The 24,623-nt window shown below is 43.7% G+C and overlaps 1 protein-coding gene across 7 annotated transcripts in view; it reads right to left on the bottom strand.

The window, feature by feature from the left end:
- Nucleotides 1-20,305, bottom strand: part of RESF1 (retroelement silencing factor 1) — a 36,793-nt gene extending 16,488 nt beyond the window's left edge. The window contains exons 1-3 of one of the 7 annotated variants that reach the window (XM_063154063.1): nt 20,148-20,305; nt 10,183-10,351; nt 4,088-4,172 (exon numbers count right to left, since the gene is read on the bottom strand). The gene's annotated coding sequence lies outside the window, so the exon portion shown is untranslated. Of the gene's footprint in view, nt 1-4,087; nt 4,173-10,182; nt 10,352-19,517; nt 19,749-19,786; nt 19,929-20,147 lie in introns of those variants that run through there. The other 6 variants (XM_063154056.1, XM_063154060.1, XM_063154061.1 and 3 more) reach the window with 6 other exon arrangements.
- Nucleotides 20,306-24,623: the final 4,318 nt, after the last annotated feature.

Below are 24,623 nucleotides of genomic sequence, written 5' to 3'. Positions count from 1 at the left end.
GCAACACTTCTGGAGCTGACAAAGTCACATATCCCTAAGCCTTCATGTGCCATATTCCAGAGTGCACATGGATTACCAGCTGTGGGATATGGGGTTATAATCAGAGTGGTTAAGGTTTATGCTCACCAGAAGGCCCTGGGGAGAGGCAAAGCTACAGGACCGACAGCTGGAAATGGAGGAAGGAGAGGAAGTTAGGAGTGAGGAGAGAGCCAATGGCAGTTGGGAGTGGGATTGGGATTGGCTGGAGGAACACGTGGACAGCACATGAGCAGGAAGCTGATTGGCTGGAGGAATGCATGGACAGCACATGAGCAGGAAGCTGATTGGATGGTAGGGCACATGGACAGCAGCACAGCAGCTGAGCCAGCCAATGGGTGCCTTCTTTCTGTTAATTTCTGTTAGGTCTCCTTTGGTTTCAGTTATGTCAGGTAGAGGTTAAGGGTATAAAAAGGGTGCAATCTCCACGATAAACTGATCTCCTTCAGATGCATAAGGGACTCTGCGTTGCTTAGCTCCCCACTGCTACAAATGGCTGCCCAAATTGGGACATACAGGGTGGTGCAGGGTGTGTGGACTGCTCCGGTAGCAACTCCCACTAGCTCAGGAACTGGCCAGGAAGAGTCCGGAAAAGGACGCGGGGAAGGACCCAGGAAGAGTTCAGGAAGGAACTGAGGAATTTAAAAGCGCGCACACCTCATCTGGAAGGTGAATAGACCACTGGGAGCAAACGTGGGAGGTGGAATATCCCTGGAACAAAGCAGGAGCTTGGGCCAGGTATGGTGGCTCCTACATCAGCAGTCTGTTAAAGTAAGCACCCTGGTGGGAGAGTGTCTAATGATGTAAAGATTTTCCTTTTGATGAACCCCTTCAATCAGAAACCTGGCAAGCAGCAGGACAGTGACTTTTCACTACATGGGGAACAATCACGGCATGCATTAAAGGAAGTCACATGAACCTTGGCTATTACAAGGCTTCAGAAGCTGAGTCCCCTGAGCCCTCAGGGCCACCAGAACCTGTATACAACCCCGAGATTGACCCAAACTCTGCAGAATTGCCTTATCCTGAGATTAACCCAAGCCCTGCAGAACTGCCTTACTCTGATAAAAATCCCTGCATAGGTGGCCCCCTCAGTGCAGAACTGCCACATTGCAAGCAGGCAGCAGGCTCATTCCCTGCCCAAGACAGCGACGATGTAGTCCAGCAATGGCAAAAATGCAGGAAAGCCACAATGAAGGAGGCAGAATTGGCCTCCTTTGTTACAGCCTGCCCAGTAATTTATGTGCCAAACCAACACCCAGCATACTAAGAGCTGGACTATAAGGTAATTAAAGAACTGAGGGTGCTGGTAAAATAAAGCAGTTTATCCTCTGATCCATCATGCTAAACCGCCTAGAATCCATCGGCACTGCATACGTCCTCACACCCCACAACTGGAAGAGCACAATGAAACTGTGATAAATGGATGTGATTCATGCTTACAAAATTGTAATTATATCAATATTTTGGGAAAATAATTGGAAAAGTACATGTGGCTAGTGAAGCAGAAGGATTTCTTTGTAGATTAGAGATGTGGGAAACAGGATATAAGGGTTGGATTTGGCCTTGGGAATGGATGAAGTCAGGAAGACTCCCAAACCAAAATTGGCATCAACTGAAGTTAAGACAACTGACCCTGAAGAGCAGGGACCAACCATGAGTATGAATAAAGCTGGGACAATTCCAGACAGGGAGTCTAAAATAGTGGTCTTGTCTATGAAATAAATAAGGTTTAATTGGAACATAGTGCTTGCTTATGCAACACCAAACTTAATGTGCATGCGGCACCTGCCAGGTTATTTAAAGGACAGTGAAGAAGATGATGGGCATTCCTCACCAAAGAGCCAGAAGACCCCTTAGAAACAAGTGGAGCATGCACTGTATAGTATAGTGACATAGATATTAGGAACTGAAAATAGGAGGAGATTTACAGGAAGTATTAATTAATATGTATTAGCATACAGTATATAAGCTGTGTTTGGATCCTTTTGCACCTGAGGCAGGGTGGGAAGCCCTCCCCGTACCCGGATTGATTGGTTTTGCTTATGCTTTATCCAAACCACTGCCAAATTTCTTTTTGTAACTACTGGATTATATTTGATCGTATTACTTTATCTCAATTAAAACTGCTGCTAAATTTTAAGTTTGTAGTTTATTAAATTAGACATAGGGGACCTCATTCTTAACAAAACTGATTCTAACAGCAAGGCAGTTTGCAGTCTGGCTAACCAATTACTGAGAGCTGTGTACAGCCCAGGCAGAAGTGCAGGACAGAAATCCATCAATTACCATTGCACAGCTGACCACAGAGGGTCCCTCTGCAGTCCCTGCAGCGCAGGCAGGCTGCCTGCATGGTGCATGTGATATCATCACTCACCCAGCCCTGCAGGCCCTGTGGTGACTCCTAGGAATGGGTATCAATCCTAATTTTCTTTTGCTAAGATCCTGCAGGGTCCAGCACAGTCATTTGTGCAGTTCCTGGACAGACTGCAAGCCACACTCTCCCGATAAGTTGACAATGATGAGGCCAGAACTATTCTGTTGCAACAGCTAGCTTTTATAAACACAAATGAAGACTGTAGACAAGCATTGCTTGCTGTTTGTAACCCACATCCTTGTGACACAGCAGATATTGGTTAGAGCATGCCAAAATGTGGGAACAGCTGCTTATAACACTAACTCTCTCTTTAGCCTTGCTCTTCCAGGTTCCAGACATGCATGCAAGAGATATCACTACCAGGGCAGCTGAGTGACAGCGGGGAGAGTGTCCTTGGCTGGAGGAGTGCCATGGACAGCATTGTAGGATGTGCCCCCTGTTGATGGAGTGACAAAACTATCCTTTGTCCCCTCAAAAAGGAAAGAAGCCCAGAAGTTTCTCTCCTCAATTAGGTGAAGAAAGGCACCTCATTGACCTAGAAAACTTCACCTCAAACTTAGGGATAGCTAATTGGACAGGAGCCAAAAAGTCTCACCTGGGCAATTTAGTAGAAAAAGAAGTGAACAAAAACTAATCACTTTTGTACACTGTTTGGTTTTTCTGTTTGTTGTTTTGCCTTTTATTCAACCTTTTTGTTTCCAACACTGCAACAGAAGCCATCCTGCTGATTTGTATGCCTCCAAGAGTAGCCGAGCTATCTTGGGTGTGTTATAAACCTCCGAGAGCTTATTAGACCTGGCTCCAGGAGGTTACTATAACACAGCATTAGAGCAGGACGCTGATTGGCTGATAGGACGCATGGGCAGCACAAGCAGGAAGCTGATTGGATGATAGGACGCATGGACAGCACATAAGCAGAAGCTGATTGGATGACAGAACACACGGACAGCAGCATGGCAGCTGAGCCAGCCAATGGGTGCCTTCTTTCTGTTAGGTTCTGTTAGGTCTCGGTTTCATTTTATTTATGTCAGGTGGAGATTAAAGGTATAAAAAGTGTGTGATTTCTGCAATAAACTGATCACCCACGGGTGCATAAGGCAGTCTGTGTCGCTTTGTCCCCCATTGCTACAACCAACAAACCCAAATGGGTGAGCATGTTACCCTGTAAAGTTTTTAGAGGCAATGTTTTCAAAGCCAAACACTATTTCAGCCTCCAAAAATGCACAAAAAGGCCCAAAAGTGCCCATGACAAAATACAAGAATGAATGTTTGCCTGCATCTCGACAAGCTCTTCTCAGTATGGTGACAGCCAGCTAGCACAGAACAAACACCTCGCTTTGTGCAGGGTGTTAGTCTCTAAACAGAATGTTTCATGCCATTTCTCCCAAACCACCAAGGCTCCTGACTTTCCTTCATGGGCTCTTTTTTGATTTCATGGGCTTCTTCTGATTTCAAATTTGAGAATGAAAAGAAACACTCATATCTAGCCTATAAAAAAATAAAAGACCCCGTGTTATAATTTTATAGGTGTTATTTTCAAGATTCAAATACAGCTCTATCTTTCTTCACTCTTTTACTTTCTCTGCTCTCATAAGACACCAATAACAAGACAGGAGAACAAAGTGGCATATGAAATTCCTAAAAAACATAAATCAGTGTCCAGGCAATACTTACAGTGATGCAGGAATCTTAGCAAAGAAAACAGACTTTTGCATCCAAGGGAAACCTTTCAGGCTGCTGATGTTGCACTGGGTATTTCCTGAAAAATGATTGGGGATAAAACAAAATCACATCCTTGAATTAGACAAATGCTGAGGAAACTTAAGATATTTACATTTTTCTGGGAACATAACTGTGAGAGAGGCAAACAAGACTAAGATACCAACCATTAGTAACTGTAAAATCCTTGCTAGAGGAGGAACTTTGCCTACATGCAGCACAAAACTTCAATAAGAGTAAAATCCAACCACTGTCACTGTCAAGACCAAAAGAAATTAGGAAGCCCTTGCTGAAGCCAGGCTGGAGACAAGGGGAGGGGTTCATTGCCATGTTAAGTCCTATAACTTATAATGGATATACCTTGAGGTTCTTTTAAGCCATTATTTGAGTTGTATGTTACAGGAATTATTATTAGAAGAACCACACAGGACCATCCCCAAGAATCACCTGTTGTTTTGAGATACACTACCCTAACATATGCTCAAAGATAAAGGCCTTGAGATGACCAAGGTCCCCTGACTATTTCCTGGGGCAGTCCCAGAAATTTGGGATTAAACAGAAGTGGGCTGGTTATCAATCATTCCTTAGGTGTTGCCCGTGTGCCAGATAAAGTCTTATCAGTTTGTCTTCCATCTGAGGCCCAGCAGCACCCACTAGTTAAAGAGTCCACTCAGAGCCCACTAACATGGTGCCCAGCAACACACAGTCCCAGCTATGGCCTCGAGTTAGAGACAGGAATGAGACAGATAAGACACTCATTTCTTCAAGCAGAATGGCTGAATCTTGATTGCACACAGCTCATTTTATCTGGTACCAGCAGGTGCCATGTTGGAATCCAATATGTCAGGAAATCATTGAAACTCAGTTCATTGCTTGGTAATGGCGAGGGTATGTGTCCATCAAGCGTTTTTCTTTCTAGGTATGTTTACATTTTTTCTTCACGGACTCTCACGGGATAGACTCCTTATTTTTGCAGGTGCAAACTGTTTTCTCACAACAATAGATTGTTATGCAAAAAGATTCTCATTCTTATGATTCTTTTCTCATGAGAACTCAACAGGCCAGCTTAGCCAGAATAGCAAGGCCTAAACCATGTTTTACAACCTTTTATAAGGTTTTACCTATATGTACCACCAACTATTTTCTGCTATGCTTGTTCTGTCATCCTGCCTCCTCTGTCAGGATGCAGCCACAGTTACCACTAAACCCCTTGTGTCAGGGTAGTTAAAAACCCCCTTAAGCCTGTGCTAAAGGGTCCTGAGCCAAGGAATAGTGAAAGCCTCTTTAGACCCAGGTATTCCAACCAGGCAGCACAGAGCCCCAACACAAAGAGCAGGCAAGTAACAGCCTCTGCTGAGCTGAACCTTGCCCAGCCAGGTCAGTGACAGAGTTTATATTTATGTACCTCTGTGTTACATGCTTTGTCTTTCACAGGACTACAGGTACATAAGCAAGATACAGGGAGCTACCAGAAAGAATGGTAATATAGAGATTGCTTCAGGTACGCTCCAGACAGTACATTCTTTTACAAGTATTCCACCCCAATAATTTGGCCACTCTTACTCAGTGAGGCCATGCTGCAGATATTTCTAACTAGAAAGGCCTACAAAGGCATTAGCTTTTTTACTTCCACAGACAGAACCACAGAACCTCATAGACCAGACCTTCCATGATGCTCCAGGGAAGCATCACAGTACAATCCCCTGGTACTTCTGTATCAAACTCCCCCTACTTTGGGGACTCTGAGAAGCACCTCCCCTACCTCCAATGACCCATGCTGTTAACACCCTGTGATCCTGCAAGCCCCAAAATTCATCATGTCTCTGTAGAAGGATTCTTAGCAGAACAAGGCCATTCTCCTACAGGAATTGGACAACCCTGACTTGCAGATTACAGAGTTACTTTGAAGACCATGTACTGTCCTCGAATAGATACTACAAGGAAGAATGAGCATTGTGCCAAGACAAGACCAGATGCCAGGCACGTTATAGGAACTGGTAATTTGGCACACCTTGGCTAAAAATGCTTATAGCATGACAACCAATCAGAAATTAACAGGTATGTATGAATACAGCTACTTAACCAACGAGCAATAAGCATTAGTGGCCTGAGAGTGTATAGAGAAGGATAAATATGCCAGAAATGAAGGATAAATATGCCTACTTTATGAATAAAGTAGGATGACATGTAGCCACATTGGGTGTGTTTGTCTTGGCCAACTCTCCGGTCGGGACTTCATGTCTCTTTTCAGAGCACTGAAAAAACAGTGAGCATTCACTTGCACCCACTTCCCCTTTCAACAGCCAGTCAGCTCCCAAGTCCAGTGGATCCTGGCATCTGACCAGGGCTACTGGAGCAGGACACTCTGCCTCCATGGGGGTCAAGCAGCTTGAACAATACCCTGATTGTAAAAGCTGTCCTGTCAGTGATGGATGGAGAAGGGGGATCATGCTGCACTTGGTGTAGAACAATGCTGAGACCAGCCTGACTCAATAATCTCAAAGTTCAATATTCTGAGGATGTGAGGAACAATGTTTCCTGGCAGAAACTGGCACAGGTGAGAATGTAAAAAAGTTCCTGATAAAGCAACAAAGAAGTGACAGTATTGATAATTTACCTGACACTGCTGAGCTGGAACAGTTAGCCCAGAAACATCTGACTGACAGTGGATCACTATAAAAACCCAGTCCCAATTTTTAACAGCAGAGACTTGCTACAAATACACAACTAAAGGCCTAGCACTGGGCGCTCCAATAGTCTATTTGCATTCAAAAGAACCAGCCAGGTTCCCAAGTACTGTGGTTTACTAAATGCAACAGACATGGCTCTTTTGGAGTGCCAGCAGTATCTGCATAAACTGCAGAGAAGCTAAATATAGCCCTGACAATACAATGGCAATCACAAGCTCAATTTCTCACGTCACAACACTCAGCACAGCCGAGGAGACAAATCTTACCAAAAGGTGCCCCTTCTGCAGAGGGCAAGGAAAATGTGTCCCTACAATTTTCATGGCAAATTCTCATCCCCCAGTTGAACACAAAATCAGGGTCCTTTTATACCTTATTAGCCATTATTGTGCAAAGTGCTGTGGGTGGTCAAATTTTCTGTTCTTAGTGGTCGTGTCATATGCAGTATTTCTTGGTAGGGATATACCTGGTAGCAGTTGTACAAAACATTTCCTGGTATTGACACTGCACTGCTCCTTTCCCACGTAACATTCCCACCCAATGCCATGGCAACAAAAATCTCCATCAGGTTTCCATGTCTGCTCTGATCACTGATGCTCTGATGTGTGGGGCCCATCTCATATTGAGCTTGGCTATTTTCTTCATTGTTTCATGCTTCCCACAGTCTTAACACACCCCCTTCTAGAAGTGTGTGTGGAGATTCCTCCTTTGAGTGGGGACACCTCCAAGGCTATTTCCTGAGGCTGAGTTAAAGAGTTATACCCACAGACATTGGTATAAGTGAGCAACATCAATCTCTACTTAATTATTTTATCAGCTTTACTGTCACTGTAATTATAGTTAACTATCTATATTGTGTAGTAATTAATTCCGATTGAGGTCTTTTAGTCTAACTAGTATTATGATCAAGATCATCAGTATTAGCACATCATATAAACGAATAATTTTTTCATATTGGTTTGCCTTCCTTTATCCAGTGGGATGAAGTTGTGTAAAGATTCAACTACACGTGTGGAATTCTTTACACATAAACCTTTGAGTAAGTCTGGAGCCAGGACTGGATCCAGCCACACCCAGACTCCTCCCTGAGGAGGAGTTTAGAAAACAATGGGATCCTTTCCATGCCCTGTGACTCAACAGGAAGGTACATGTGATAAACCTTGGGTGAAGCTTCCATTCTGCCTGTGACAGCTACCTAGCCATAAATTTTGCCCCCTCTCTGCCTCATACTGCAGTCACAAAAGCTGCCAAAACCATTAATGCCATTTATCTTTCCTCTTATCTACGCACAATCAGTTTGGACATTAAAGACATGACACCAGTGTCCCACCCACCAGGCCTATCAAGCTCACTTTGCTTGTACTTGGAATGGCATCAATTATACCTTACTCATTACCTGCATTAATTATACCTTTACTCATTTACCTGCAGGCTATGGCTATAGTCTTGCCATTGATGCTTAGGTAGCTTGAGCAGTATTAGCTGAAATTTCTCCCACTCCTGCTGTCTCTCATCCCCATAATCTTGCTGACTTTCCTATCACATATAGAGGGGAATCTTACACAAGAAATTATTCCAAATTTCAGCCCTTAAAGAACACCAGGAACTTTTTATATTCCTGGTAAATGCCAGGGTCCTGCCCAGAATGTGAAGTGTTGGGGTAATTTTTAAAGGAATCTTTTTGCATGCCAGTACCAAAGGTATTTCTGAAAGTATCTTGCAGTCTTTTTTCTCTACCCAATCTACTCCCTCTTCCAAATGCTAATGCCAAGTCTTCTAGGTTCTAAATTTTTGTCATGAAAGGCCCAGGTTTTAGTCAGCTGGGCTACTCTCTTTTCCTTGCTGCGCACACATTGCACCTGGGACTGGAGTATGAGCCACAAACACTTCCAACCCTTCTCCTAAAAATATTCCATTATATCAGTGTCTGTTTGTGCAATGGTATATAATAAGCATTAATTATAATTATTAAGCTAAGCAACTCATCAAATAACTGTACCCTCACCACTTATGTGCAGTGCAACACACACTGATGACAGAGGCAAGAGGTAACTGTACTGCCAGTCTTAGAGTCAATAAAGTGGATTGACTGTAGTCATAAGAATGAGCTCAACTCCTTGACCAAATTATTGACAGTTTGGCTCAGGCTCACAAGGAGGCAAAGGCCTAGGCCATGACCAGGTCAAGCACTTTTCTAGTTCCAACCAATTCTTTGAAAGCCCACATAGGAACAGGGAGACACAAAGAGCTTTGACGCATGAAAGGTGGGAACACCAGCCAAGGGAATAAAACATCAATAGCAGGTAGTTCTTCCAGAACTAACTAGGAAGGAACAAATGAAGTTGTGGGTACAAGGAATTTCATGGAAATTCCATGATATTTAATTTGACTGCAAGCCAACCATTTTATTCCACAAATGAAAGCTCAGTTGAGCTTTTTTTGATCTCACTCAGCTGCACCATTGTAACCTCTCCTTGAGCTGGTTTCTCACCTCTAAGAGAAACTTAGATCTCAGGTGATTGCTATTGTGCACAACTTTGTATCATAGAGCATTAAGATGATGTATTAATACTTTTGAATTATTATTGTTACTGTATTTGTACAGTAAGATTAAACCTCACCAGGGCACTTTCTTAAGCCTCGCTTTTACATCATTTTACTTCAATAAAACCACTTTTCCAGCTATCTGTGCCAGTGGTTCTTTAAGTGGTCTAAATCTCCTCTGCAACAAGTGTAACTGAGGCACTCACAATAGCTCTAAAATATTCTTATTTATTGCTAAAAGCTCCCTTTAATAGAGTCAAAACCCTCTAAAATGTGCATTTCAGTGCTAGCCACTGTGATCACAGCTATTTTGTACCTCTGCAGAACACAGTTCAGCAAACAAAAAATTCTAAGAACTGAAAGGACAAAAGTTCAGCTGCAGGCCAGCAAAATTTTGCTCTCCTGTTTCTGCTTCTGGACTTGTAGTGGCATGTCTCATTTAACCTAAAGTAATTAAATCTAATTCAGCATGTCTGATTTATGGCATTATACAGCAACAGCCTGAATCAACTAAACACACACAAAGAAAGGAGTACATAAACATCCACAATTCTCATTTTCCTCTCTTTATAACTGTATTTTAGATACACTTTAGATGTGACATTTTAGATGTCACAACAGCACCAGCACACAGGAGTTTTCCTACCCCAAAATTCTTTGCAGTTACATAGGAGATAATTTGTTGGAAATTGCCTTAATCTTTGATTGCCAATAATCACTATAATGTTTACAGTAAACTTAAGCACATGTAGACCAGTAGTCACTTCTCTTTGCAAATTCCCATTCCACCACTTCCAACTGTGTATTTCCCCCTTTTACCTACTGACTTCTGACAAATCCTGGTGGGACTCATCCAATAGTCTTTAAAGAGCTGCTGATATCATCACAAAGTCTCTCTTGATGGTTTTTGAATGATCCTGGGAGTCTGGAGAAGTCCCAGCTGACTGGAAGCTGGCGAACGTTGCCCCAGTTCTCAGGAAGGAGGACCCTGGAAAGCAGAGACCTGTCAGTGTCACTTCAGGGTCTGGTAAAATCATGGAAAACATTTTTCTGAAGGATACTGAAAAACACTCAGAGGACAACAATCATCAGTCACAGCCAGCACGGCTTCATGAAGGGAAAGTCAGCTTGTCACCCCTGGCTTCCTTCTACAACAGGGTAGCCCACCTAGCTGATCTAGGAAAGCCAGTACATTAATCTTTTTGGACTTCAGTAAAATGTTTATAGGATGGTTATGTTTTACTCCTGTAGCCTCCATGTTGCATCAGGCCATCCTTCCCGGCCTTCCTTTTTGTTTTTCGCATTGTCTCCTCCCAGGAGGAGACACCAGGACTCTTAATGTGATTGTATTCAGTGTTATCCAATACTGAATAAACAGTATTTCTCAGTTTGCTAGTGGGGTTTTTTGTTTGGAGATGAAGTGAGCACACTTCATTCCCAGAGTCTTTAAAAGTGCAGGTGCTCAGGTGGAGCTTTCTCTTGCCTTTGGTACACCCTTTGGCTCTACTGGCAACTCGAGAAGCTGCATTTCCCAATCAAAAACTATTTCAGAGCTGATTTTGCAACACCTGCCTGCAGCCACGCTGTTGAGCTCAGAGAAGCAGAGCAGCCCAGCTCCCTGTTTGTGCAGGATGCCCCTCCCTACCACAGATGGCTGGTGCACATGGAAGAGACAACCCAGGCAAGGCCAAAGGCCTGGCAGAGGTCATCACTGCCAGAAGGGCTGAGACCCCCAACTGAAAACCAACATCTTGGTCTGGAGAGATGTGGGAAGAGATTAGGAAAGTAAAAGTAAATGCCACTAACCAAGACACTGCTCTTTACAACTATGAAAGCCACACTAATTCTTAGAGATGGAAACCTCTCACACATTCCCTGGAAATGTGTAGGGTGGCTTCTCCTATGAAGCTTGGGCATATCTTTGTAGATACTTTTCCAGAAATTGAGAAGAAAGATTTGACGTAAGATTCAATGTATCTTACCATCCAATCCATCAGCAATTGGATGGTAAAACACATTGAATCCTAATCTATATTATTTCTTTGCTAGCTGTAATATAGGTACCTCAATCACACAGCATTGTCTATCTACTAGTAATGTCTCTTGTTTATCCTGTGTGGTAACAAGTCTGGTTTAAGTTTTATGTCTGCTTTCCTTGGTCTATTCAACAAATCATTCATTTTGTAATAGACCTATTGGCCATTTTTAAGAACTTGCAAAATGAGAATGAGTTTTGGGGTGTTGGCCACCTCAATTAAGTTACTGTCGACTGTCAAGGGCCCAGGCAGAGGCAGGGCCTGGTTTTAAGTCCCCTCTCCATTGGTGTGGAGAGGGTGCTCCAGCATGGTGACCCCAGCCCACCAAGGCCAGAAGGCTCCAAGTCACACCAGCCCAGAGGCTATGCCTTGCTGTCTTCTGCCCAGGAGAAGGCAAAGTTCCCCCACAAGTTCCAGCCCTTGACTGAGTTCAGCCACCAGGGAGATAAAGGGAAAGGAGGGCACTGCTGCCATTTTCCCTTTGTCTCCCCCATGGCAGGCACCATCTTGGGAAGCCATCACTTTGCCATTTTGAGTTTCTCTTTGTTCCCTGGGGGATTTCAGCAATTTCCTAAAAAACTGGTGCTCTTACTGATGTTTTGCCTGTTACTATTTTGGGGTTTTTTTGGTAAACTTATTTTTCCACTTATATCTCCTCTACTTGTTTCTCCTTATTGGTGGAAAGGGATCGGTTAAAACTAAGGCAAAGTAATGTTACAGTGTTCCCCTAAATTGTCTTAAACCAAGGTTGGTCAAGCAGGACCTCCCTTTCACAAGCTCATATGGCTGGGTCTGATTCCCTGGCTGTCCTACAGGTGCCATGTGATGGCATTCAAGATGATCTGCTCCATGACCTTCCTCAGTACAAAAGGCTGTAACTGCTATTGTAGCGCACTATTTATTAAATTGGCATTATCAAAACTGGCTTAATAATTGTCAAGAAGAGATTGGTTTTGGTCACTCACCAAAACCAATGACCACGGACAAATTTCTTTCACTCAGCCTCAAGGAGTTACCACAAGAAGCATCCCCACTTAAAAGGATGAATCTCCCTACACATTCTCCTAAAAGGAATGTGCTAGAAATCCCTACTATAAAAAAGAGCTTGGGCTTTTATACGATAATGTGGTTGACTGTCATAACCTACATTGCTAGGCTAGCTCAGGAGAACATAATTCATTTTAAATACATGATTAGTACTACCACTCATTGGTTCCTTCTATCAGGAAACATCTGTCTCCCACATCCATGCCAGTGCCAGCTCCCATCAGGAAACACCACTCTCTTAACATCCTCACATTGTTGAACTTTGAGGTGTTTCAGTCAGGCTGATACCAGCATTCTTCAACATCAAAAACAACATGGTCACCATCCCTCCATCACTGGTGATTTCTGCAAGTAGGGTGAAGTTCAAGCTGTTTCACCCCCACTTAAACAAAAAGAACATCCTGTTATGCTCACAAATTTTCAATTTTAGAATTTACATCAAAAAGTTTTGAAATTCTGTTTCAATAAGGATGTTTGATGCAGGACTACAGCTGCAGATTTCTACTTATTACACTTCACAGTAACAACAGCAAAATGTTAAAGTACTAAGGCCTGAACAACAGACCTTGGGCCAAAGCTGACCTCTAGATGAACCTTCCAACCAAATGTTAAATGTATCTGCTCATTGGCAAAACATGGTTTCAGCATTTAGAACCCAGGCAAGGCCAAATCTAGCCTTGGTTGGGAGCGTTGGATTAAAGACAACGCCCTTGGTTTGTCCTTGAGCCCTGGCCAGCCTTTGGAAGAAAGCCAGCAGGAGAAAGAAAAAAGCAGATGTTCCCCCACTGGAAGTTATGGTAGCTTGTTCATTTAGCAGAATAAAAATGGGACTCTCTCACAGCTAAGTCGGAAGCCTCATTTCCTGTGGGTGGAAGCACCTGCAGGATTTCCCAGTTACCAGGAGGGTTCTCCAGTCCTCTGCTGTGCCAGCAGCTTCCCCCAGCTGATGCTTAAATTATCTCATATGTTTGTAATTCTCTGCAGTTTCATATTATATTAAATTACCCTCATTCCTTAAGTTGGTGTCTGTGTCTTTTCTGACCCTGCCCACAGCAAAACAAATTTAGAAACACAACTAAACGAGCAATCTCTGAATGTGCCTTAAATCTTAGTGGGAACTCAGAAATTCTGCAGTTGATGAATTACAATTTTGTACTTGCATTTTAGGACTTTTTCAGGGGATAGTACAAAAATCAAGGAAAAGGAATGCCATGGCATCTGGCAATGGTCCCAATCCACAGTCCTAAAGCCACTAACTGCACCCAGCAACACTGTCATAAGTGTCATGGGAACTGTGGTCATAGTCAACGGGTCAAGAATAAAGAAGTCATTCTTCTCACCACAAACGAGCTAATGGAGATAAACACCATTCCACATATCAACAACCAGAAGCACTAGATACAGAAAAACCTGAATTTGTCATAAGCAACTGTTGCATTTACATTGCTGTACAATTATATTTCCTGAGCCTCGTACCTTCTCTCGATGGTTTTCTCATGGCAGATCTTCACAGCAGTGGTGTTGCTGCTTCTCGGTCAGGGCTCCTCTCCAGGCTCTCCCTGACCACCCCGCCCCCTTTTATCTCGGTTACCTGCATGGGCTACAGCTGCTGCCCAATCAAGGACATCACAGCTGCAGCCCATTTACAATGACTAGAACCAGGGCGGGGTCACTAATACAATAGAGAGATCTTCAACTGCCATACATACAATACATAAGTTAACTCAGGCCCCCAGATACACATTCACTCAGCCCCCTACATTTCCCCCTTTACTTTTACTTACTTTACAATTACAATATGTATATCTGTCCCAGCTCCCAGGCTGCCACAGCTCGCAGCTGTCTTTTCTTCTGTTCCAGCTCTCAGGCTGCCAGCTCTCAGCTGTCCTATCTTCTGTTCCAGCTCTCAGGCTGCCACAGCTCGCAGCTGTCTAGTCCCAGCTCTCTGGCTGCTACAGCTCATACATAGAATATATACATATTCCCCTTTTTTTTTTCCTTTTTTTTCTTTTTTTCTTTTTTTTTCTCTTTTTTTCTTTTTTTTTTCTTTTTTTTTTTACTTTTTTTTTTTTTTTTTTTCTCTTTTTTTTTTCTTTACTTCTAGCAACTTTACAACTACAATACACATATTTATTTTAGCTCTCAAGCTGCTACAGCTCGCAGCTGTCTTTAAACACACACACAAATCCCTAGATGTTCTATATTTTAGAGTCCCAGCTCTCAGCTGTCCTGAATACATACTTTACAGTCCCAGCTCTCGGCTGTCCTTTCTTCTGGAGTCTCAGCTCTCGGCTGTCCTTTCTTCTGTCCCAGCTCTCTGGCTGCCACAGCTCGCAGCTGTCTTCACTTCTCGAGTCCCAGCTCTCTGCTGTCCTTTCTTCTGTCCCAGCTCTCTGCTGTCCTTTCTTCTGTCCCAGCTCTCTGGCTGCCACAGCTCGCAGCTGTCCTATCTTCTGTCCCAGCTCTCTGGCTGCCACAGCTTGCAGCTGTCCGGGGGATTCCATACCTTCTTTCCTTGGCTGCATGTTCGAATCACGTCGGGGTCACCAGAATGTTGTATTCACATTGCTGTACAATTATATTTCCTGAGCCTCGTACCTTCTCTCGATGGTTTTCTCATGGCAGATCTTCACAGCAGTGGTGTTGCTGCTTCTCGGTCAGGGCTCCTCTCCAGGCTCTCCCTGACCACCCCGCCCCCTTTTATCTCGGTTACCTGCATGGGCTACAGCTGCTGCCCAATCAAGGACATCACAGCTGCAGCCCATTTACAATGACTAGAACCAGGGCGGGGTCACTAATACAATAGAGAGATCTTCAACTGCCATACATACAATACATAAGTTAACTCAGGCCCCCAGATACACATTCACTCAGCCCCCTACAAGCAACATCTAAACTGAGCTCCAAGAGGTTATTCTGAAAGGTAAAAAGGACCCTTCTGCAAGCATCAGGCATTTGGAGGAACCATGCTTCACAAGGAATTCTAACATTCTAGTTCTCCATGGTACCAAGCAACACACCAGCAAAAGCACTGCCATTGTTCAGAGCAAAATTAAATATTCAAGATTGTATTTGATTGCTTCATTGTATTGACCAAGCATTTATAGCTTTTGAGTAATAGCTGTAAGCCTCAGAAAGCAATTTTCAACAAAAAAGATTTGTGGGAAAAGGCATTAATAACAGGGACTGGATTCATCAGACAAACTGATATCACCAAATATTCCATTCAGAATCCTGCAGATGAGAGCTTTCCTAATGGTAGCGTCAGACTCCTTTGTACAGGAATATCCTTGCCTCTGCAGAAAACTTCATGTATATAACTGAAACACACGGCTGTAAGAATTACCTATAGCTCATGCTTTCCTGGTTGTGAATATTACTATGATGGAAGATGATTGAAGAAGATTACTATGATGGAAGCTAAAGATGAAGCAGAGTCCTAAGCTGCCTTGTCTTGGATGGAATTACATTTTTAGAAAATACCTACACCCCTACACTCCAGCTGCAAATTTCTATATACCATCACACTGGTCTGCCAGTGGACATGGTCAGCACAAAAGACACAAGCACCAACTTTAAGAAATAAGTGTAATTTACTATAGTTTAAAACAGCAAAGAATTACAAAAACATAAGCTAAGCAATGCACATAATCACTACTACAGAAGATTGCCTATAGTAATTAAGAAATGTACATCACCTAATACTTTATTATCATCCAGATCTGCACTTCATTTGGGGAGCTCCAGCCACAGCAAGGACTGGAGAGCCACTGCTGGTAACTGGGAAATTCTTCAGGCACATCCACCTGCAGGCAAGGCTCCATCTTTGCTGTGAGAGGGTCCAGCTTCTATGCTGGTGAATAAACAAGCTTCCATACCTTCTCTGCAGAAACATCTGGTTTCATTCTCCTCCTGAGTGCCACCCAAAGCCTGGCCAGGGCTAAAGGGGAAACCAAGGGATTTGGTTTTGACTGTGTACCTCCAAACAAGGCCAGGTATCTGATTTCATGGCCACTGAACACAGAAAAAACACATTGTTATCACACTTCATGTTTCACTAGTGATGATGCACCATCCAGTAATACATGGATACAAATATTATCCAGTGTTTGGTTGGAAGGTTCACTGAGAGTCAACTTCAGCTCAAGGCCTATTGCTCAGGCCTCGGTGCTTCACAGAAACGGGTGAAATGCAGAGAAACCATGAACATGCTTCAGCCTCTGAGGAATTTCCAAACTCCTTTCAAGTTTCAATGGACATTTAAAGAACCATCTTACATTCCCAGTAGTTGCAGACATTCCCTTCTAGAAGCATTGTTCCCTAATCATCCAAGGCCTAATGGCCACTCATCGGGAGACAAGCTTGCAATCTATGCACAGGATTCTGACTGAAGTGCAAATTAAGTTAATTGAATTTCAGTCATTGAACTCTTACACAAGCACATACTTACTAGAAGAGCTCTTTTTTGCATTTGCATAAAATTTGCATTTTATGGAGACCATTGCTATCCAGCATGAAGGCACAGCACTACCATCAAGGTCACAAGAGTACTTTTAAAATCTTTCTAAAAATCTTCTGATTGGTGAAGTTTCCTACCTGCTATAAGTTATCATATCCTCCCATTAAATTATCTTCCTTGAAATTCCTCCAATTCACATAGCATTTTTGCCCTACACTACCACTGCCCTATGCAATTTTGAAACTCCTGAGAACTCGAATTGCTTGTGTTTATCAGAAAGACAAATAATAGTCAGAAACATGATAGCAATGTCTAGCAATCAAATAGGCAAAAAAATAAAAATCCATTCCCTGTCAGCGATGGGAAATTACTGCAGTTCTTTGAAAAACTGCATGTAATAGTATTGAATATGGCTTAGAAGTGCTTTGACTAACTAACAAAGACAGGCTGGTAAGTTTGTATTTTCCCTAACCATATTTTCTTCCCCATTTCCATCTCTTCAGTTGCACTGATGCTGCCACTTGTGGTGCTTCAGGATGAACCAAACCAGACAATAAAATGGCATCCACAATTTCACTTCTAAAAGCAAAATAAAATCACTTCAGCAACCTTGTGTGTCTCTTCAGACAGATGTGGAGGAACAGGAGATCCTCACTGGTCTTGGCTCCCAGAAGGGAGGGAATTAATAAACTTCAAGTGCTGCCTTCACCAAAGCAGCAGTGACCCATACCAACAATACCACCAGAGTCTCCTATGTCCTGATTACCAGTGATATAGCAAAAGATTCCCTGGCAGATTTTGAATTTCAATCTCCTGTGCAGCACCAGTCTCCTTTCATCAGTGCACTTTAACAGTTTAAAAAGGCAAAGATTAGCATTACCTAATGTGAAAAACCATAATGGGTATTTTCACCATTTTTCCTTGCTCTTCTTTTTTCTTTCCTTAAGTCACCAGCAGGCTCTAAGGTTTTCCACAAGCTCTCATAGCTATGCTCAGCAAAGCAGGAGCTCCTCTAGGAATCAAGAAATCTGAACTGCACATTCTTGGCTTTCTGCTCCCTTTTACTCCTTTTGCTGTGTCTTCATCCATGCCTTTTAATTTATGGGGTGGGGAATACTGCTCTGCCTCTGACAACTGTTAATCTTCAACACAAAGAAGAAAGGCTCAACATCAATGTAACAGGTTAATTATTACAAGATCACAAATGCTACGACAGTCTCACATCCCCAACCACTGATAAGACATTCATGGCTGCAGCAAATGAAACTGAACAAAAAAAGGCAAATAAAACAGTTGGGAAAGGCTGATTTGTGTAAGTTTTAGAAACGCATAAAAATATTCTCCTACTGAAACACCTTAGCCTGCAGAAAACAATGTCAGTCAGCAATTTGTTGGCTTCTAAAGAGTCTGTGTTTGAGTGACAGCCTCCTGCAAATCAGAGTATTTTACTGATTTACAACTATTTTTTTTAAGATTAGTAGGAAGGGGGAAGAGTGAAAAAGCATCTGTGTTTTAAACAGAAATCAGAACCATAACAAAAATAATAAAATTACTAAAAATTCTAGCAGACCAATGAACTGCAGATAGTTTTAGCTTTTACTTAGAAGGAATCCAAAACACCCCATAACAGACTTGACATAAAGCATGCTGTAATGTTTTTTGTCTTCTGCCAAAACATCAGACAATATATTATTTCCAGGGGAAAAGATACTGTTTAAGCTTAAACTACAAAGAGATCTGGATCCTTGAACTCTGCCTCCCAAATCACTTCAGTGAGCCACACAAACACACTGAACTAATGGGTCCTGGTAAACATCTTGGGAACCACAGCAGTAAATTTTCCAAGACCTTGCACCTTGAGACCCAGGGGAACTTCTATGCTGGCACAGGCATCAAGAGTAAAGGATTTAATTTTGCAGACAGTAATAAAAAAAGCAATCATTATCACAAGTCTGTTTTCTCTGCCAGGAGTATCTGTTTGAATGTTTTGGGACATCAGTTGGCCAGTTCAAGGGAACGGGGTGATAAGAGCCCAGTAGGAGTTTTTGATGTTTGTAACAAGTTTTACTCCCATCATTCTCAGACAAATATTTTCTCAGGAGAAAATATTTACCAGGAGTAGTCATGACAAGCTGGGTTTGTCTTATTCTATTTTTAAGCCCTCCCAGGAGGCTAGTTAAGAGCAGGGAAATGCCCAAAGTTACCATGGAGCTCCTAGAAAGAGTTGAGTCAGCCTCTCACAACTTCTAGGAAAACAACTGCCAGCATTCCTATAGGCTTCTGAAACACATCCAGTGCTCCGGCAGAAAATCCACCCATGTTCTACCTGATGCTTCTGGTTCTCATTGATTCCATGGACAAACAAAGCACAGGAAGCAAGCTGCTACACATTGATAGGGTACTTGCACTTGTTTCTTACATGGAATAAATGAGTTAATTCTATCAGCTACACTACTCAGCCAACCCAAAGCAGAAATAACGAGCCTATACCTCTTTAAATACGTTCTGCTTTTTCTTTTTTTTTTTTTTTCTTTAATAGTATAAACAGTTTTATCACCATACACACGACTGCAGGTGTCCCTCTTACATAAAGCAGAGCAGCGGCTCCTTACCGCACATCTTGCGATGCCTATCGGAGAGGCTGAAGCACAGAAATCACTAACGCTGGACTTTCATGGCAGAATTTAAACACAGGACACTGGAAACAGCCAATCTTCAACCCTGACGGCGATTACTTTCTCTTGTCAGTTTTATTTGGTAGGAGAGAGAGAGAGAGGGGGAGGGATTTCCTCGTTTCTTATTGTTTTGGGCGTTTTCAGTATCTTTCAACCACATCTCCCTGCACTGTCATACCCTACGGAGAAACACAGCAAAAACAAACCTCTGCCTCCTTAAGGTGCTCGGGGCGGAGGATGCGTTCCGGAGCCTGCGCATCGCATTGTCCTTGTTCAGGCAGGACTCTCTCGCTAATTGACGGTAATTGGTGCTGCGGTACCAGCAGCGGACCAGCCGTAGGGCCCCTCCGAGCCCGCGGCCCCCGCTCGCTGCTGCTGCGGCCTCCCCGCTGCCGGGCCCGGCCACCCACAGGGCTCCGCCCGCCCCGAGCCCTCCGCAGGGCCGGCAGCTCCCGGGGAGCGGCTCCTGGCAGCGCCGGGGGCCGGAGGGGAAGGGAAGGGGGACAGCACGGCCCGGCCCCACCGCCCCGCTCCGCTCCCTCCCTCCTCACCGCCGCACGTCCTCACCGAGCGCAGGCAGCGACTCGTCCGGAGCCCCGAGTGCCAGCCCCGATGTGAGACGGAAGGAGAGCCCGGCTGGGCAGCGGGGGCGGCGCGTCCTGCCCGGCCCGGCCCTGCTGTGCGGGATCGGGGCCGCGCTGCCCAGGGCTCACCCGGCGATAGATTGAGCCTCCTGCTCCTCGGATCCCTCCAGGCTAAGCCCCTCCTCCCTGCCCCTTTCCCTGCCTCCCTTCCTGCCTCCTCGGCTCTCCAGAGAGCTCCCACAGCTCCCCGCTTCCAGCGCGTCACGGTTTTTTTTTTTTTTTTTTAAGAAAAATAGAGTGGTTCTTTCGCATTCCCCCACGGACTGAGGGCCAATTGAGACCTCAGTTAGAAGAAGTGTTATAAAATAATCTATTTAATAATATAAAAGAGGAGCACCTCTTTTGTGCTTACAAGTAGAAAATTGTGAAGTGTAAGGTATAGGAATGTCAGGAGTGCTGTGTTTAAAACATGCAGCAGAAACCTCGCCAAGAAGCTAATGAATATCTTATGTTTGCTGGAGACCATCCTGCAGAGCAGTTCTGCTGCTTGGAAACCCCCTACCCTTCCCACCTTGATTGGAATAGCAAGGATTCCAATCACTAGAGCTCAGAAGAGATGCCCCAATTGTCTTAAAGTAGGAATATTGATGAAGTTTTTTATTTAACTAGCAGAACGAGTTATGGTGAAGGTTAAATTTCAGAGCAGGCGTATTATGCATAAAATGTAAAAACACTTACATAACCATGACCCAGCATCAAAAGGATGGATTTTGTTTACGAAGTAGAACATGCTGGGAGGAGTAATTCCCTGTTTTCCTGGCATCAAAATAAAGAAGCTTCTGCTTATTCACATTGTGTGGGAAAATCAGTGTCTGTAAAGAAGAGAGAGGAGTCCAGCAAATTCCAATACAGGGAGAGAGCACACTGGGCAATACCCCTGTGAAGTGTCCCGAGGTTTTGGAGGGCACAGCCTCCTTTTATCCTAAACTCCTGACTGTGTGTTGCTGTGTTCCTTTCCTCATTGGCTGAGGTATTAGGAAAGCATGGATTTCCTGAACCACCTACTACGTATTCCCTCTTGAACATGCATGGTCATTTTCCCCTCAAGTTCGGAAGTTCAGGCTTTCTGAGTTCCAAAATAGACTTTGTGCAGATCCCTTTCTCCTATTGCTCTCAACTCAGAAAATCAAACTGCCTGGGTCCAACTGTCTGGGTTCTGTAACTTGCTCAGCTTGATGTTCATAAAGACATGAAGACCCATTGCCCCTAAAGGCCCCCACAGCCTTGCCATTCTTCCAGAACCTGACTGGTTCTTTCCAGTCATTCCTGGAGATATAACACCCTATTGCTCCTATCATTAGTGAAGACCCCCACCCATCGAGTTGTTTGTGAAGATATTAGCATATATTTTTCCTATCAACATAAAATTGATGTTGGACAAGTTTCTTTCATGCCATTTGCTCACACAACTGGAGACTAATAAAAACTCACTGGAGTTATCCCAGTGCATCCTGCACCATCACAAAGTAATGCCTGCTTCTTAAAACTACATTGGTGTCAGGGAGTTTTATTCCTGCATTTTGGTGACAACTCAACAATGCTGAAGTCTGACATTTGTTGAATGTGAAGAACAATGGCACAGGTGAGGATGTGGCATGCAAATTTCCTTATAAAGCAGCCAACAAGTGATACTACAGATAAGATATCTAAAGTTGCTGGGCTGACACAGCTGGCCTATGACTGGCAGTCAGTAACTTCATCATATAAAAGCCTGGTCCTTCTTTTTATTTTTTTTTTTAAGAAATTTTCTATCATAATTTTGAAATGTTAGAAAGCAGGCATTCCTTATTGCATTGCTGGTCACATGGAGGATATTTCCTCTTAGGAGGTGTGTCAGGACACTTTACAGCAAAGCATTTATTGCTCCATGCTCATATGTATGGATTGTAGTGTACTTCCTGGCTAAGACACGAACATCACTTTCCCTAGAACTAATTTCCACGCATCTGCCTCTTACTGGAAGTCCTCTTATGATTGTAGAAAGTTATCTGAAGGAGTTTCTGGTGGTTTTACTCACCAAGTGCCCACAGTGTTACAGATGTCCATGTCTTGACCTTCTCTTAGGGCATGTGCTGTTGCTTCCTATTACATGGCTGTGCCACAAAAGCCACTACATCCCTCATTATGTGTTTATCCACTGGTTCCAGCTACACTTAGCATCTTGTGTGCATACTTTTACATTCTGTTATCTGCTTCTTTGTTGTTCTTTTCTTTGGACTAATAAAGCATCATTGTGTCCTGTCCCTGGCTGGGCCTGTGCAGAAGCCTGGGCACCGAGGAGTTCACATTCTGCTGTGTCTAAAACAGCAGCAGTAGCCACTGTAGTGCAAGTGGGCAAAGCTGAACAGGATGTGGCAGGAGAGGAAGCCCACATGTAGGAGGAGCAGCACCTTTTTGGGGCCCACTTCCCTGTTCTGGGACTACACCCACAAAACAGTGCAAGTGCCAAGATGAAGTCAAGAAGCAGGCATAAACCGTTGACCAAAGCATTGAGACCACCAAAGACCCCCTCAAAATCCCACAACCCACTTCCAGAGATATCCCACAGAGAGATCTAGATTGACTGGAGAGCTTTGGCAATCATCCAACTCTATGAGTAGATCAAGAGCAAGTGCTGGATTCATCACCTGGGATAGGGTAATCCTGGTTATGTGTGCAAATTGGGGACTGTAAGGAGTTAAAAAGCACAGTTGCCTACCTGAAACACTGTTTAAGGCTAGGGAAAGACTTACAATAGGATAAATGTTGTCATCTTACCACAGAAGTCCCATACCTCCTCAGTGATTGCTCATATGCAGCTCCTCACAGCACTGACACCTTCTCCTTCACAGTACAACAAACTCCAAACCTCAGTAATTATTCAGAGGCAGCCCCATACAGCACTGACTCCTTCTTCTTTCACACAGCACAGCCAACAAACAGCATCTCTCTCCTTACCCACCTAACCCACTCTTATAGCCCTCATCCTCATTGGACACAGCTGTGGCCTGTGAAGGGCAGGCCTGTTCCTAATCTTTGGTGACTAGCACAGCTGCAACTCCTCAGGTATGAGATTGCCTTCTGCACTATTCTCTTACATTCTATCCCTCCACAGATAAACACAAAAAGAAGGAATTTACAACAGGAAGGATTCCCTTCCAGGCCTGGTGGAGGCTTTATCTGGTTAGCACATCCTGATCAATGCAACCCGACAGAAATTTCTGCTGCAGCAAGCTGTGTGAAAGGAAGCAACTACTCATACACATAACCCTGGTCAAAGGAAGATCAGCCCACATTATGGACAGACATTACCTGCAACCAACAGAAGCCCCTCAAAGCCTTGGAGGAAGCATTCTCTGAAAGAGGACCTTGCCTACCCTCAGTTTTGTACGCCATGAAGACACACCCAGCCTCACTTCATGTGTAAATTAGGAACACACTTCCATTGATACTCAGAACCTGGACTGCATAAAGGTGGGACCACCAAAAGAACAAGTATCACCCCACCACTGAGAAGCCCAGAGTGGGGAAGGACCAATGGGACACCCCTGGCTCCATAGATGGTGGATCTGCTTGATATCTCTCTCTCTCTCTCCTCCTCTCTCTTCTCTGTTTTCTAGTTATTTTTCTATCTCCCTCCCTCATGTTTGTTGTTAAATAAAGTCCATGTAGTTGACTCCAGCATATGGTCTCATTGGAACCTTAATTCAGGCAATCATGTCTCACTAGTAACGGGGATGTGAGGCTGAAGAAAAGGCCCATGAAAAGAGATCTGGTGATTTGGATTGATGGCAAGTTGGGTATGAATGGTGTTCCCAGGCAGCCAGAAGGGCCAACCACATCCTGGGGAGGACATCAATGGCACTTTGAGCCCTTTGAGGGAGGTGATTGTCCTGCTCTACTCTGTGCTGGTGTGACCCCACCTCTATAGGGAGAGTTGTGTGAGTTTTGGGCACCTCAATGTAAGAATAACATCACATTACTAGAGAGTGACCAGAAGAGAGAGACCAAGATGGTGAATGGCCTCAACTGTAACCTTTACAAAGAGTGGCAGAGGTCACTTGATTTCTTCAGCTTGGAGAAGAGAAGACTGAGGGGTGTCCCCATGGCAGCCTACAACTTCCTTGAGAGGGATGTCATGAATGAATATTTTGGCTGCTTAAAGAATCATCATCATCAAAGTTATTAGTAAAGGAGGTTTTAATATATATTTGTGAAAGTGTGGCTTAACAGAGTTCAGTGGCAAAGTTTGCTACCACATAGAATAAAACATATAAAGAAAAACAGGATCAGAAAATGTTTAAAATCATTTTCACAGACTCTGGGTTACAAAAGGATGAGAGTGCTAAAGGGTAAGGGAGACATTCCCATTGGGTCACGATATTCAGAATGGATCCCCTTGCCAAACTTAGCCTCAGGC

This window comes from Melospiza melodia, chromosome 4 (genome assembly GCF_035770615.1).
Source record: "Melospiza melodia melodia isolate bMelMel2 chromosome 4, bMelMel2.pri, whole genome shotgun sequence".
In the NCBI taxonomy this organism is placed as follows: domain Eukaryota; kingdom Metazoa; phylum Chordata; class Aves; order Passeriformes; family Passerellidae; genus Melospiza; species Melospiza melodia.
The sequence above is the reverse complement of the archived record's forward strand: the minus strand, read 5'-3'. Positions and strand labels throughout refer to the sequence as shown.